Source organism: Cupressus sempervirens, chromosome 8 (genome assembly GCF_028749045.1).
Source record: "Cupressus sempervirens isolate cs-2001-9-10 chromosome 8, ASM2874904v1, whole genome shotgun sequence".
Classification (NCBI taxonomy): domain Eukaryota; kingdom Viridiplantae; phylum Streptophyta; class Pinopsida; order Cupressales; family Cupressaceae; genus Cupressus; species Cupressus sempervirens.
The window spans coordinates 379323573-379339388 of NC_143125.1; positions in this window are offsets into that span (position 1 = coordinate 379323573).

Below are 15816 nucleotides of genomic sequence, written 5' to 3' on the forward strand. Positions count from 1 at the left end.
TTACAAATAAGTGCAAATGCGTAGATGCTAAATCTAACCTATCCTATAGGTTCTTAGAACTTTTTAGATATCACATTTGATGTGAGTGCTCCTGCACTAGTTATCCAAGGGAAAGTACACTATCATAAATTCAAACCCATGTTGCCCAAGGCCAAAAGCATAAGGTATGCATGAGGATGAGCATAGGGGCATGAGGTGACAATAAAGGGTGAAGTATTATTATAAAGTTTGAAACTATGAAATCTTTTTAAACTTCCCCAACCTTCAAATTTAATGAAAAATTTTTATTGGTGAAGTTGAAGGGGAAAAGAGGTAATATTTAAATGGATTTCATTTTTCATAATATATTTTTGAATAAAGTTTTTTTGTAAATGGAAATATAAGAAGTATCTACAGAGAATATTCTCTATCAAAAAGGGGATTACAAGTTTCCCAATAAATTTTCCAAAGAGCCAAAAAGGCTCTCTCAAATTTATGGGAGTTGAAATTGTTTTCTAACTTTTTTTTGGTGTGTGATAGTTTTCATTTTGTATAATTCATTGAGTGGATTTTTAATTTAAGCATTGATAATAGGTTACTTTACAACATGGTATACAAATCATTGATTTATCATGTCTTTCACTAGGTAAAGTGTAAGGTGAAAGATTGAATTAATGTATCCATTGGCACAAAACTCATAAGATTAAAGATAATTTATTTCAACTATAATTTAAATACTTTATAAAACAAGATCGTTCTAAAATGAGATTATGAATACATTGTTTAAAATCCAAAATTTCATAGAATGAACTATGGAGTATGCAACTTGAAAACTATGTGAAGCAATACATTTCGAAGGCACGATATTATTTGGAATCCAATGAAAATTTATCACATAACATACTTCTTTTCATACAATAATTATATTTCTATTATAAAATTTGGAGTTGCAACACATGATCCATTTTATAGATCTTCATCAAGTTACTATTTTTATCTTCATATCAAGAGTACAAGATCCACAAGAAGTTGAAACAATGGAGAAATCTCCACACAAGGTGACTCAAGGAACATCATCAAACTTAGAAACAAAGTTTTCTCCATAATATGAACCTATCCAAAATCTGAAAATATACATAAATCCAACCATGGAGAGCTCACGTCTAATTCTATGCCTCAAGGAGGCCACCCACTGAGCTTGGAGAAATCATAGCCAACCAGGTGATAGTCAAATTCAATCCACAATATTACAAAAACAACAATAACACCCATCCAAGACTTACACAATGGGATTCACCTTGAACCCATGACAAGGGGTTAATGTGGACTACCATGTAGGAGATGCCAAATTTAAAACATACAAGAAACATGCCTCTTCCAAGGCTAGAATTCACATACAATTTTCATATTTTCTCCTCCTTATCTCCTCCAAAGCAAGATCAATAACATTGGCATGCAACGGCCCATACACCTTGCATTTATTCCATGTTATCTCCATGAGAAGAGACTCTACACATAACATGGATTCCAACTAACCCATTCCCCCATACTTGGCCACTTCTTCCCTATCCAAGGTTGAGTAATGCCATTACTCCCTTCACAAATCCATCAATAAAAAACCAAGAAAATGAACATAAACAAGAATGAAATTAAAGCCAAAATCACATCCCTTAAATTTCAAAAACACAAAATACATGAAGCACATATGCAAGAGAATACATACTTATCTATTTTACAAAAATAAAAATAATTCCATGGCAAAGGAAGTGACCAACTTTCAAAAGTGTTATGGTAATGATATTTGAGAAGAGCCCAATCCCTTTTCTTCCTTCAATCCAAAATCCTAATGTCTCTAAAAGTAGAGCATGGGTGAATACCCTCTAACTCCTCAAAAGGCCTCTAAAAAGACCTCCAAATTCTACCCACCTACCATCATTAAATTTAGAATTGATCCTTGAGTTGTTTGTCTTTCCCCTGTCCCCTATCGTAACTATAAGATTGGAAAGGAGTGTGGGTTTGGGTAAATTTCAAGATTCCACTCAATTTTCACAACATGTGGTAAATGGGATATTATAAGGGTCACCAAGGCCACTAGAGGGTTCTAGTAGTGTTAGAAATGCTCCTTACCTATACCCCTAACACTTAGGTACTTGGACTTTGCTAAAATTGTACCCTAGGACCACTTTTTGGCCTTTAGAAGAGACTATAAAAATCTGAATTCAAATAACCTAATTGGTGGGACTTTGCAAGTATATCCAAATCAAAGAGGTTTAATTAGGTTCCTAATAAGTCACTTAGGTTTAGGGTTGCATTTCCAACCTTAGTAGACATGTCATTACATACACACATGAAAAGTGTCCAGTGACATTGTCAAATAATATGACAGAACATTGACATGCCATTAATTACATATTGAAATCATCTAATACATGCATACATTAGCAATGAGGTTCAAATACCTTCATTAGATTCAACCTTGGCTTTACAGTTTGTAGTTATGGTTGGTTACTTATTCTCCAATAATTTCCATGGTAATTTTCCTACACACTCAATTCAAGCATTAGTAGCTTGATAATGTCACATGTATATATAAACCAAATTGCATAATCAATTGACTAAACATTCTACATTGTTATTTTAATAACATTTTCTACACCTGATAACACATAATTGATTGCATAATTGAAATACCATATTATATTCATCAATTCATATTAAAATACTGGAATAATCATCATAATGCATGTATATACCTAAACATTGTAAAAATCATCAATAGAGCATACTGAATTATCTAAACGAATATAGCCTGATATCAAGGTACCATAAATATCATCACCATCATAAGGTGAAACACTTCATTATATCACCAGTTTAAATCAATTTTTAAATAATCAAACAATGTAGTAAGTCTCAAATCACAGGGTATTAAAACATAAATGTATCAATTGATTTCAAGTTCCATTAGAACACCTAAACCTTAACTTGTGTCCATCATCATAATCATCTAAGTCCATAACTTCTATCACCTAGTTATGTAAATTTATTCTAGAAAATACACACAATGTTTATGATTTAAACCATAATTTTGAGTAACTAAATAACTCATCTGAATACAAAATTATAACCTCTTGTACATGATACCCTAGCACCCTTAACACATTGAGATATACTTATAATATTTAAAATTTAAGCTAGTTAAGGACACTTCTAGTGAGTTGATAAGCTTTGTTTAAGATTTTCAATGATTCATAAGAGGGTACATATTAAATTATATATTTGAAACTATCATCAAATCATTATATGTAAGATAGCCATAATTTATCATAATGTCCTCTACATGGTTTCTAACAAGAACAACAATATTTCTCTCTACCATTGCCTTGTTAAGTTCATATAACCATCCAATTCTCCTATATAGGGGGGTTTTATAGAGAAATTTATATTTAAATAAGTACATGCAAGGAGAGGTCTTACAAGGCTAAAATGAATGAAACAAGATAGCCCTACCTCACTTGATTTTCTCAAAATTGGTAAATGTAACCAAGAAATAAATAAGGCACTAAATGTGATAAAATGTTTGATAGAGGAGGAGGATCCCACTACAAATCCATTGAACCTAGCATCGTGACTATCCAACAAGAAAATATCCAACAATGAACATAATAAGGAATTATCACAAAGGGGTTTTGAAGAAAATTCCTCAAAAAACATGAAATAATAAAGGGAGAAGTGAGAAGTGAGACTCATTGTTTCCAATATAACTAGTTTTATCAAAGTGACTTATAAATTAGACTTTTTAGATAACTTACTAATCTGATTAGCCCTTTTTCCTAAATAAATTAGTCAATTCTAAATAACTATAATTTAAGTATAGGAAATTAGCCAGTAAATAAAATAAAATAGAAAATTTCCCCCAAATTAATTAAGTTGACATTTTAAATTGATATTTTCTATGATAGTCATGGAACCATAAGTACACAAGTACACTATGAGTCTAGTAACATAATGCATTATGAATCTAGATTTACCAATTATTTGAGGATTAATAATAATAAATATATGATTATGTTTCCCATATAGGAATGATGTTGACTCAATATGAATGGTCAAGCTCACTATTACATTCTTCCACTATCGAGGATATAAGTATACACTCGAATCCTAAAATTAGGGTGAATATACCTAGTACCTCTTTAGTAAATAAGAAAACATCAAGTATAGATTCTCAATATATAATAGCCAGAACACAAATAAACACATAGCCTAATGATGGAGAATGAGACACCATGTAGATTTGACAAGCAAGTGATTACAACTCCATTCCTACTTTGTACCAACACCTGTGGACAATCGATACATATAATCACATAATAAATTTTTTTTTTTAAATCAATTGAATAAAATACAAATATCCAAAACATAAAAGTATATTAAAAAAAAAAAATCCAATAACATCCATCTAATATGTATAAATCATAATCCATATCCAAATATAAAATGCGCTAGATATCAACATAAGCCATTAGGTCACGAATATGATCAAATTGAGTAGTAACACATCTACATCTATAACATCCTAGTAGACCAAGTAGTGGACCTTTTGAAGACTTTGTAGCTATTCGGGGGCTGTCCTTTTTCTTTTCTTCTACTATCTTCTGATGCATAGTTGTATTCTAGCCTCTTATTTTTTGGCTTTTTCTATATATTACTTTTGGCTTTCAAGCCTTCTATTCTCAGAACTTTTATGATCTTGTTTCTCTAATACGTTGTTAAATATTTTAGGTCCTTTAAAACCTATTTTTATGTAATCAAAACACATATAACATCTAGCCAATATGATACTAGTAATAAAAATACTGTACAATTAATAAAGCATCTCAATATGCAAATAATCATGTAAAATCTATTAAAGTATATCTCAAGTAAAAATAGCCATAGAAAGTAATGTAAACATGAAATGGAGTACTAAATGGTTTTGCATTTTGCATAGTAAAGTGATATATAAGCTTCTCCACATAACAACCATAATTTCCTATTATTTATGTCTATATGTATCCTTATTCCAAGAATCCAATTTTCACTTCCTAGTACTTTATTTCAAACTCCCTTGAAAGATAAGTTTTCAGATGAATGATTCTACTTATTTTAGAACCTATCACCAACATATCATTTACATAAAAAAGGAGAATGATAAAATTTCCATCATTATAACTTTTAAAATAGGAACAATGATCATCCTTACGTCCACTAAAACCTATACTCATCATGAAGGAATAAAGCCTCTTGTAGTAACTAACATTTTGACGACTTTGTTAAACCCTATTATTTTTCCATTTGCTAACAAGAATCTCCTTTCCTTTTCCCTAAAAACCTTCTACCTTGTGCATGTGTGTGTTGGAAATATGACCGGATAGATGTCTTGATGCTTGGCATTTACGGCAACATACATTTAGTATTTCTTTTTTTCATTTAGAGTTAAAAAATTGTCTAACTGTTAGACACTTTACAACAGCACAATGTACAGATGTTAAGTGTATGCATGACTCATTGAGAGTAAGCTCATGTGTAGTTGAGAGTAAGCTCATGATGATGTGTATCAATTTACAAGTGGATATGGATAGTATGATATGAGATATGGTTAAAATACCAGTGTGGGTATTTAATAGTGTAGAACAGAGCATAGTAGAGAACTAGATTGCATGACCTTATGAATTATTTTGGTTATGAAATAATTAAAAAGTTGTGATGAGCTGACTATTTGGGAATTATTCCATAAGTTATTTTATATTATTTCAAGCATGTGAACACATGAAGGTCAACTGAGCATAGTTTTGTAAATGTGTGAGGTATAAGTGAAGATCTTATCTTGCGAAGATAAGTGTACTATCTATGATAGACAAGAAAGCATTATGTGATGCAAACTATTATACAAAGAGATTGAAAGAATTGCAAGCCTTATGTGATGTGAAGTCTAATGTATGATCAAAACAAGTGCAAAGTACAATAGACATCAAGTATTATATGCATATCTATACTTGTGAAGAAATAAATTGTATTATTACAAATTAGAGAAGTGAGCTCTTCTTGCATACATTATATTTATTCTACCAACTCCTAATAGTGTTGAGGCTTCTAATATGTACTTCATAGACTCCTAACAGTGTCAATATCCTTAATATGATCCTATTGTTTAGTGAATCATCTAGTGGGTATCATCCCCATCAGGGTTTTCCCTTGGCTAGGGTTTCTCTACGTAACAAATAATGGTGTTATGAGCTATCAATGTGCATGGTTATATCTACCATTCAATATTGTTTGGTTACTTTCATATGTAAGTTATAAAGTAATTAACAATATTCAGTTGTGGGAAAAACTTTGTAGAATACTGATTCACCCCCCTCCCCCCCTCTTAGTATTATTAATTTCTAACAATTGATATTAGAGCCTAGTTACTTTGAAGAAGTCTAACAACTTAAGTAAGATCCTTGAAGATATGGAACAATTGAAGAAAAACCTTGAAGAAGCTCTTGAGCAGATTAACCTTCTTACTGAAGAAAGAGATAATCAAAAAGATAGATATGAAGATGCAAAAGTTTTCATTGGAAAGTTAAAGATAAGATTGATGATTTAAAATTTGGCAAGGAATCTTTTGCATAGACTAGTGATAATGATGAAGTAGGAGATCTTTAGAAGGAAAATGAGATCTTGAAACATGAACAGAAAATTGTTGAACTTAAGTTGAGTCTTAAGAGAAATGGTAGCAAGAATGAACCAAAATAGTAAACTGAGAATACAAATCTTAGATCCCAGTTAAGTCAAGTTACATCTGAATTAGATACTATCAAGATTAAACATGTTGAGTTTGAAAAGTATAACATTATTGTGAAAGGAGAATTAACACAAGCTAAACAATAATTATATAATATTTCTTCCAGTAGTGAAAAGATAAATCAATAGATATTTCATTAGAGACCTTACAGATATTTCATTAGAGACCTTCTTATGATAAGACATGCCTTGATTATCTGATTGGAGAGAAATCAGAAAAGAAAGTTGAAATCAAAAGGAAACCAGTTCTAGTTAGTGAATCCCCCAAGGAATTAGATCCGACCAAGGTAGAATCAAGTAAATCTACTAAAGTATCAAAGGAAGTTGAGTTGATTGATTTTTCAGCTAAACCTGATGAACCTAAGAAAGATGAACCACCTAATGAAGTAAGACATGAGTTCATAGGTAGATGCTTCATATGTAATGAGGTTGGACACATGAAAAGAGATTGCATAGGTAATCCTTTTAATCCCATTACTAATTTCTATTGTTACAATTATCATGGTTATGGACATAAGGTAGTAGAATACAAGAAACCTAAGTTTGAGGGTAATAATGCAAATAGTAGAATCTCTAGGAATACTAACCTTGCAGGTAATGAAAAAGTAAGCTCACAAAACATATCCAATGATGGAGAGATATCTAATGGAGAGAAGAACCAGCTCATGTGTTATAAGTGTGACAACCCTAGACACATTGCAAGGAATTGTAGAGAACTCGAGAATCAGAATGGAACTAATCAGATGAGAAATGCACCTATATGTTAGTTACGTAGTAATGTTAGGCACACAACAAGATATTATAGAATGGACAAAGGGGACATTAACATGAATCCAAATAACAAAAGGAACAAGTGAAATGATAGAAGGAATGTTAATGGCAATGGAAAAAGCCACAAGGATGTAATTAATGAACATGTTGATTAATTAAAGGAAGCATTTATGATAGCTAAAGATCCAAAAATCTCTTATACAATTTTGGAGGAATAATTCTTCAATGCACCTAATAAGACTTTGAAGTCAAATTTTTGTTGACTCATCCTACCTAAATTGAGTAGATCTAGTAGTAGTAGAGCATCTATTGGTCAACATTGATGTTAGAGAGAGAGAGAGTTGGAAGTTGTGTAGTTAATAGGAGGTTAAGGACATAGAGAGAAGGCTATGGTTAAGTGCACAAGTCTTGATATGATTGCAGTGAACATGAATTGTGAATTCAAGCTTACTGGTATACATAGAAAATATTTGAATCTATTGTAGATATGCATTTAATGTGTAGTGTGATTTGAAATGATTTAAGGGTCGCAAGCAAGATTGTATGTACCATTTGTTCATACAAAGTGTCTTGAGTGAATTAAAGAGTGATTTGAAAATGAATTGAAGTTTGAACTGAAGTCTAAGAAGCAAAAAGTTGCAAAAGCCCTAAATTGTTTTTTTAAGGTATTTTATAAAGCTTGAATTTAGTTTGTTTCATTAATTCTAGCTATAGTTCAAATTGCAAGTCAAAATGTGTATGATGTAAGTGAAAGACTACATTATGAGTTTAAGAAACATCTATTTATTTCTTTATTGGATGATTTGTTGGGTGTATTTTCACAATTTCTAGAAAATGTGTTATATGTCGAGGATATTAGAAGCTACATTCACTGTAAGATTGAGAGCATAGGTGATGAAGAGATTCATGCTAAAGGACTTTGGGAAAGATGTGTAACAGTGACCTATCACTAAAGTCTTAGTATGTGCACCTAGAGAATTTGAGTCTAGTGAAGTAAATGTTTAATATGGAGTTCGACAATCATGAGTGGACCCAAATCATTTTGAGTAGGGTACGTGATGATATATCTTTCTAGGAGATGAGAAGATTGTTATTGACAATGACCTAATTCATAAGGTCACAATATTGAGTAATGAAGGCTGCAATCCTATTAATGAGAAGAATGATAGGAAGATGGTTGAGAGAAACCTAAATACAAAGTTTGATAGATGAAACATGAGGGTAGACTCTATTCAGGATAGAGGAGTAAAATTGTTAACCAAGATGTTAGGGTACAAGTTGAACCATGGATCAAGGGTTAACTCAATACCAACTAGATTGTTGCATGCAACTTATGTGATGGTTATGCAAGAAAGAAAGGTAAATTTGTCTGAGATTATCAGGTTGCAACTATTGGACAACATTGCAAAGATCAAGAAGACAAAGAATGTAGTGTTTAGATGTGAGTCCTTGTTGACTCACATATTCTTTTATACTATAAGGAAGTTTCTAAGATTGATAAGTTGGGATAGCAGCGAGTGCGCAATGAAGTTGGTGACTCAATGCCACAAGTCTAAACCAAAAAATATCAGAGATGATGACATCAAAAAAATGATGTAGAACTTCTAGTTTGAGATGTAATAGAGGTATAGGATATGAGCTCTTTCTATGGAAGAAAAATACAAGAAATATGCTTCATGGTGGAAACTAACAACACCTGCATGGAAGTAGTAATTCCTAGAGTTAAATTTATAGAGCCTATGGGATATGAGATGAGTGTAGAGCTCATCAAAGGTTATCTGTAGATTGTTCTTGAATCTAAGAAGGACACATAGTGCCCTAGATGAGGAACACATGAAGAGAAGATGAGAATAGTTCATTCAAAACTATACAAAAAAAAAGAGCAAGAAAAAGGTTGACAAAGAGATAGATTCCATTCTTAAGAAATTCGGCATGACAAGGGAAGAATTTAATGAGATTAAAGGTATTGCATTAGAGATGAAGGCCAGTGGGAAAATTGAAGTTTTGGAAGAAAATACCATTGTAGTTGTAGGTTCTTCCGAGGATGTGATAGTAGCACAAGCATGTACACAAGCCCCAATTGCACCATATGTAGTAGTTTAGTGCAACCAATCAAAGCAAGGAGTAATCAACCTAGAAGTTAGCTATAGGTTCAATCATCTATTGCACAAAGGAAATTAGAGAGATTGGTGAAGGTGAATAAGGAAGCTACACTAATAACCAAGAAAAGGGTCAAGCAGACCACCAACGGACCTAAAAATAGAAAATGAACAATACAAGTCAGTCATTTAGAGTCAGAGGATGAAACTAAAGATAGACTAGTAGTCCTAAATGTGCTATAGAAGGAAGAACAATAGCTAGAAAGAAAGCATGGAAGTCAAATGTAGAAAATTGTAACATGCAAATGATCAATGATGAAAATTTTGTACAGTTGAATAAATATTGTGATTTATATAGTAATATGGATAAAAGGCAGTTAGAAATGCCATTGTAAGGAACACAATTTTGTAGAATAAAAGGTTTCAGAATATATAGAATAAGATACCAGAAGATTTGTATAATAGGCTTATAAATAGGAAAAGGAGAGTATTAGAGGAAGATATGAATATGAGGATCACAATGATAAATTAACTTTGTGATGTTGACTCTAATGAGGAATCAGATAGAATTTTGAAGGATATTGAGCCCTTTTTGAGGAACAAAAGAAGAGAAATTATTATGATGGGAGGAAAATATGAAGATGTTAGGAAAGAAACTGAGGCAATTATAAAGTATATGACTATAGTGCCTAAGGTGAGTGCACGGTCTAAACCTGAGTCCTATATATGTAAAAAAGTACATACACCTTCCAAAGAAGAGGAGAAAGTAGAGGAAACACAACAAGAACCATCACAACCACACATTGTTATGGTTTATTGTATCCATGCAAGTGGATAGTACATTCATAACTATGGATACAAAGGAAAACCCTTTTGTAGCATTTGGCCAATCCATTATTGGCAATATTATAGCCTGCACCACTTCTAATGATGAAGAAGAAGACAAGAAGAAGAAGGTAGAAGAGGAAAAGAAAAGGAAAGAGGAAGAGGAAAGAAAGAAGAAAGAGGAAGAGTGAAGGAAGAAGTCAAGTGAAGAATGTCAACTCAAGATATAAGATTGTGATGCAAGAATCAACATTCTTTCCCAATCTCAAACATGCAGAGTCAAAAATAGGAAAACTAGTGTTCCAACATGAGGTTGGCATACCTTATGTATCCCTAGCAACTATATCTATTATAGCACCAATAGCTAGTCCATCAACGCCCATAGTAGTGACATTAGATGATGAAGATTAGAAAGGCTTGACGAGCACATGGAGTAAGTTGTTTGAAAAGAAAAAATCCATGAAGTATTTGGAGAAGACAATAGTTATTACAACTATAGCTATTGCAGGCCATAGAGTTGGCAAAAACCTTTGATAAGGAATTCACAACTTTAAAAGAAGTAGCTTCAATGAAAGCAAAGGTAACACATGATTCAACACTATTCAACATAGGATGCACCAATGTGTGCAATGGTCTCAAGGCACTTGATAAAAACATCAAGGGATTGTGAAAGCATATTGATAAAGGGAAAAGGTTGTATGGACAATGTGTAAGGCCATACAAGTACCTTCTAGAATTTGAGAGTTAGATTAAAGGCAAGATAAGTAAACTTGAAATACTTTTTGTCAAGTTACAACTCCCACAATCTAGAATTGAAGACTATGAAGAAGAGGTGGAAAAGATACATGATGTGATTAGAAAATTGGAATCTAATAAAGAGAGAGCAACTAGAAGATTCTCTAATCAGTTAGAGAATTCTTTTCGTCTAAAGTAAGCATTTTGCAATAGCAACTTGAGGAATTTCCTATAGCTAAGGCTTCCTATGACAAGTTTTCCTACACCGACTTGAGTGTAGTTGAAGTGGCATCCTATGCATTTTGTGCACTAATCAACATCTCAAAGATAGTAAAGGATAGTTGGAAGAAAGAGATAGCAAGACTAAAGGTTGCTTATGCAGATTATTTTTCCAGGATAATAGGTTGATTAATAGAAGTATACCAAATTTTATATACATATTTTGGCACCTTTTCTATTGATGTCAAAGGGAGAGAGTAATATGTAAGGAAAATTACATGTTTGTAATATGTAAGTACAAAGGAGTATACACAAAGTAGGAGTAATATTGTATATGTAAGCCATTGTAAGGGGGAGTGCATGTATGCATTAATGTAAAGGAGTGACAAGGGATGTAATGATCCATAAAAACATCAATAAAATTGTTATGTTTTGAAGGTAATTTTGTAGTTACTTTTATTTTGTCTTTATTGTGTATGACATCATTTTGGGACTTAGCCAATTTTCCCAAATGTTGCCATTAGTGCCAAAGGGGAAGACTATTGGCAATATAGTTAGATAGATGTCTTGATTGTTGTCATTTATGGAAACAAACATTTAACATTTCATTTATGCATTTAGAGTTAGACAAATGTCTAAGTATTAGACAATTTATAATAGCACAATGTATAGATGTTAAGTGTATAGACAGTCATTGAGAGTTAGCTCATGTGTAGTTGATGGAAGCTTCATGATAGTATCATGATGTCATGTATCAGTATGAAAGTCCATACAAATAGTATGACATGAGATATGGTTAAAATACCAGTGTGGGTATTTAACAATACATAACATAGCATGGGAGAGAATTGGGTTATACATCCTTAGGAATTACTTTTGTTACAAAATACTTACTAAGTTACGATGGGCCAACTATGTGGACATTAGTCTATAAGTTATTTTATATTATGCCAAGTGTGTGAATGCATGAAGGCCGATTGGACATAGTTTTGTAAATTTGTGAGGTATAAGTAAAGATCTTAACTTGCGAGGATAAGTGTGCTATCTATGATAGACAAGAAAGTGTTATGTGATGTGTGTGCCTTATGTGATGTGAATTCTAATGTATGATCAGAACAAGTGTGAAGTACATTAGACAACAAGTATTGTATGTATATCTATTCTTGTGAAGAACTAAATTTTATGATTGCATGTTAGGGTAGTGGGCTCTTCTTGCATACATTGTATTTATTCTACCAACTCCTAATAGGGTTGAGGCTTATAACAAGTCCTAGTCTCCTAACAGGGACTCAAGGCACTCTATGTACTTCATAGACTCCTATCAAGGTCAATATCCTTAATGAGATCTTATTGTTTAGTGAATCATCTAGTGGGTATCATCCCATGGGGTTTTCCCTTGGCCAGGGTTTCCCTAGTTAACAAATAATGGTGTTATGAGTGATCTATGTATATGATTATATTTACTATTCAACATTGTTGATTTCCTTTCATATGAAAGTTATAATGTAATTAAAGGTTATTTTAACATCTAATTATTGTAATTCAAAAATAATACTACAAAAAAAGAGATAAAATAAATTTGATAGTACTCAAACAAGGCTTGCAAATGTTTTTTGTTAAAATCTGTACCAAATTTATGAGCATATCCTTTGAACACCAATGAATCTTTGTATCTCTTTAATTATAATTTAAATCAACTTTTAGCTTGAAAATTTAGTCATTTCCAATATATTTTCATCTTGTAGGTAAATAGTATTAGCTCCCAAGTCCCATTTTATGAAGAGCTTCCATCATGTCTTTTATAACAACTCTCCATTTGTATGCACATTTTGTTTCATAAGCTTCTAATGTGGATTAGCTCATAAGAGTACCTTTCAAGTTCTTTGGATACTCTACCAAATCTTATTACAAGGGGTATTTCACCCTCTTAACATTTGGTTACTCTTTAACTAGATAATCTTCTTCTAACTTTCCTTCATCTAGAACATATGGATTATCAATATGGTTTTCCAAATCTACTTACATAACATAAGTACCTTATTTTTCATAACCTCCTTTTCATCCCTTTCCATTAAAGAACACATCTTGACTAACTATAGCCTTGTAGGAAGAAGTTGCTAGAAATAGAAGAGGAGTAACTAAGAGGAGGGGTGAATTAGTTACCACATAAATATTTCTTAGATCCCTTAGATGCTAATACAAATCAAAACCAAAATTTTGCTAAAACTATATTATTATTGTTACTTGGTTAACACAGAAGCACTTAGTTAATACTAACAATTTACTAGCACTCGACAAGTATTGAAATATCAACTGTTACCCTATAAATATTGAACATGTAGATCTTAAGATATTAAGTGTGATTAACCTTAATTAACTTAGTTGCATACACATAAAAGAAATAATATGAACACAAGAGACATTGAGATATAACATGGAAACCCAATTTGGAAAAAACCACAAATTGTAACTATTTACTATATTTTTCACTCTTTTGAAGTGAGCCTTGTTAAAAACCAAACCTATTAAAGGTTACAAAACACACTATTAGGTGTGACCCTATTAAAGGATTTAATCACCCTATTAGGAGTGGCCTTATTAGAGGTCTTTAGACACTTCAATCTAAAAATGCCACATGAGGATTTACACAATAGCTATTATGCTATCTCTGTTAAGAGATTTGATTCACTACTACAATTGTTAGATAGTAACAATGGCTTGACCTGATTTCTAATGCAACTATCTTTGTTGATTCAGATCTCAATTCACACTTGACTATTTGATCCTTCTCAATTAGATTAATCTTTGTAGCTCAACAAAGATATTCTATATAGCCTTCCAATTCACTTCCTTTAGCTTCTCTTATCTTTCACATGTTCTCACATATTTAATCGTCAACTTGAACTTATACTTATATCATATACATTGTCAAGTTGGCTTGAATACAGATATAAAAAATTAATATTTATCTCTTTAGTTAACTAGAACCAACAAACAAATTCATTAAACTCAATATACCAAAACAAAAAAATTCTTTGTTAGCGGACCCAACTCGGTAGACACTAACTTTGAAATGATTTTACTATGTTAACCAATTGAGCTTGGTTAAACACTATAGCTTCATAAACTTTCTTTGGTAACTAAGTGAGCTCGGTTAGAACTAGTTTCATGCCAACTCTCCTTTGTTAATCGAGTGAGCTCAATTAACACTAAACTTCTACAAACTTATTTTTGTTGCCCGAGTGAACTCAATAAATATTGTCTTTTGAACTTGGTAAACTCTAGAATGCTTAGCAGACATAGGAAATTGTCTACATTGCTCGAGTGAGATTGATAGACTCTAACTGGTAAAGATATGAATATCAAAGATAATATACAATTGATCAATTGTTTTCAAGAATCTCCCTCTTTGACATTGATGGCAACACAACATGTCATAATATAATAAAATTTTAGAGAAAAATAAAAGTAAGGATAATATCCTTAGTTTGATTCTAATTCTCATCCATGAGAACTCCCTCTATCAATGTGAGCTCCCTCTAACATTAATCTCTCCCTCTAGAATGATTCTCTGATTATAGTTTCTCCTTCTATGATCAAAATATTTCTCTTTGAAATATCACTCATTACAAATTTTTCTTGATATAAAAAACTCTCCCTTTACAAAATTTCAATGATATGACAACAAACTCTTCCTCTTTGATATCTTAAGCCAAAGAAAATATTTAGTGGATTTCAATGTGCCTAATGTTCAAATTCATATGCAACCTTCCCTTTCATTACTATATCAACTTGATTGATCTACAAAAAATACTCAGTTGATGCATCACTAAATTTTGTTTAGTTAGCTTTTGATAGGGGAATGACCCCTAGCTTTCCTCTTAGATACAAAAATACATACTTAGGTAATGGCTTGGTGAATATGTCTACAATTTGTTCTTTTGTATTCACATATTCCAATCTCACCTCTTTGTCCTACACCAATTCTCTTAGAAAATGATATTTTATTGCAATGTGTTTGGTTTTTATATACATCATAGGATTCTTTGATATATTGATTGTATTGGTGGTATCATAGAAGATAACTACTAGATCCTTGATTTCTACCTTTATACCTACTAGTAGTTGCTTGAACCGAATAATATTTGAACAATTGACTATTGTTGCAACATATTTTGCCTCTTTTGTAGACTAAGAGATGCAATTCTTCTTCGTAATTATCTAAGACATTAGTCTCTTTCCAATAAAGAATGCTCCACCATTGGTGTGCAACTTGTCATCAATACTTCCCACCCAATCTATATTAGTGAAGGCTTTCAAATCAAAGTTTCCTTATTTCTTGTACAATAATCCATAA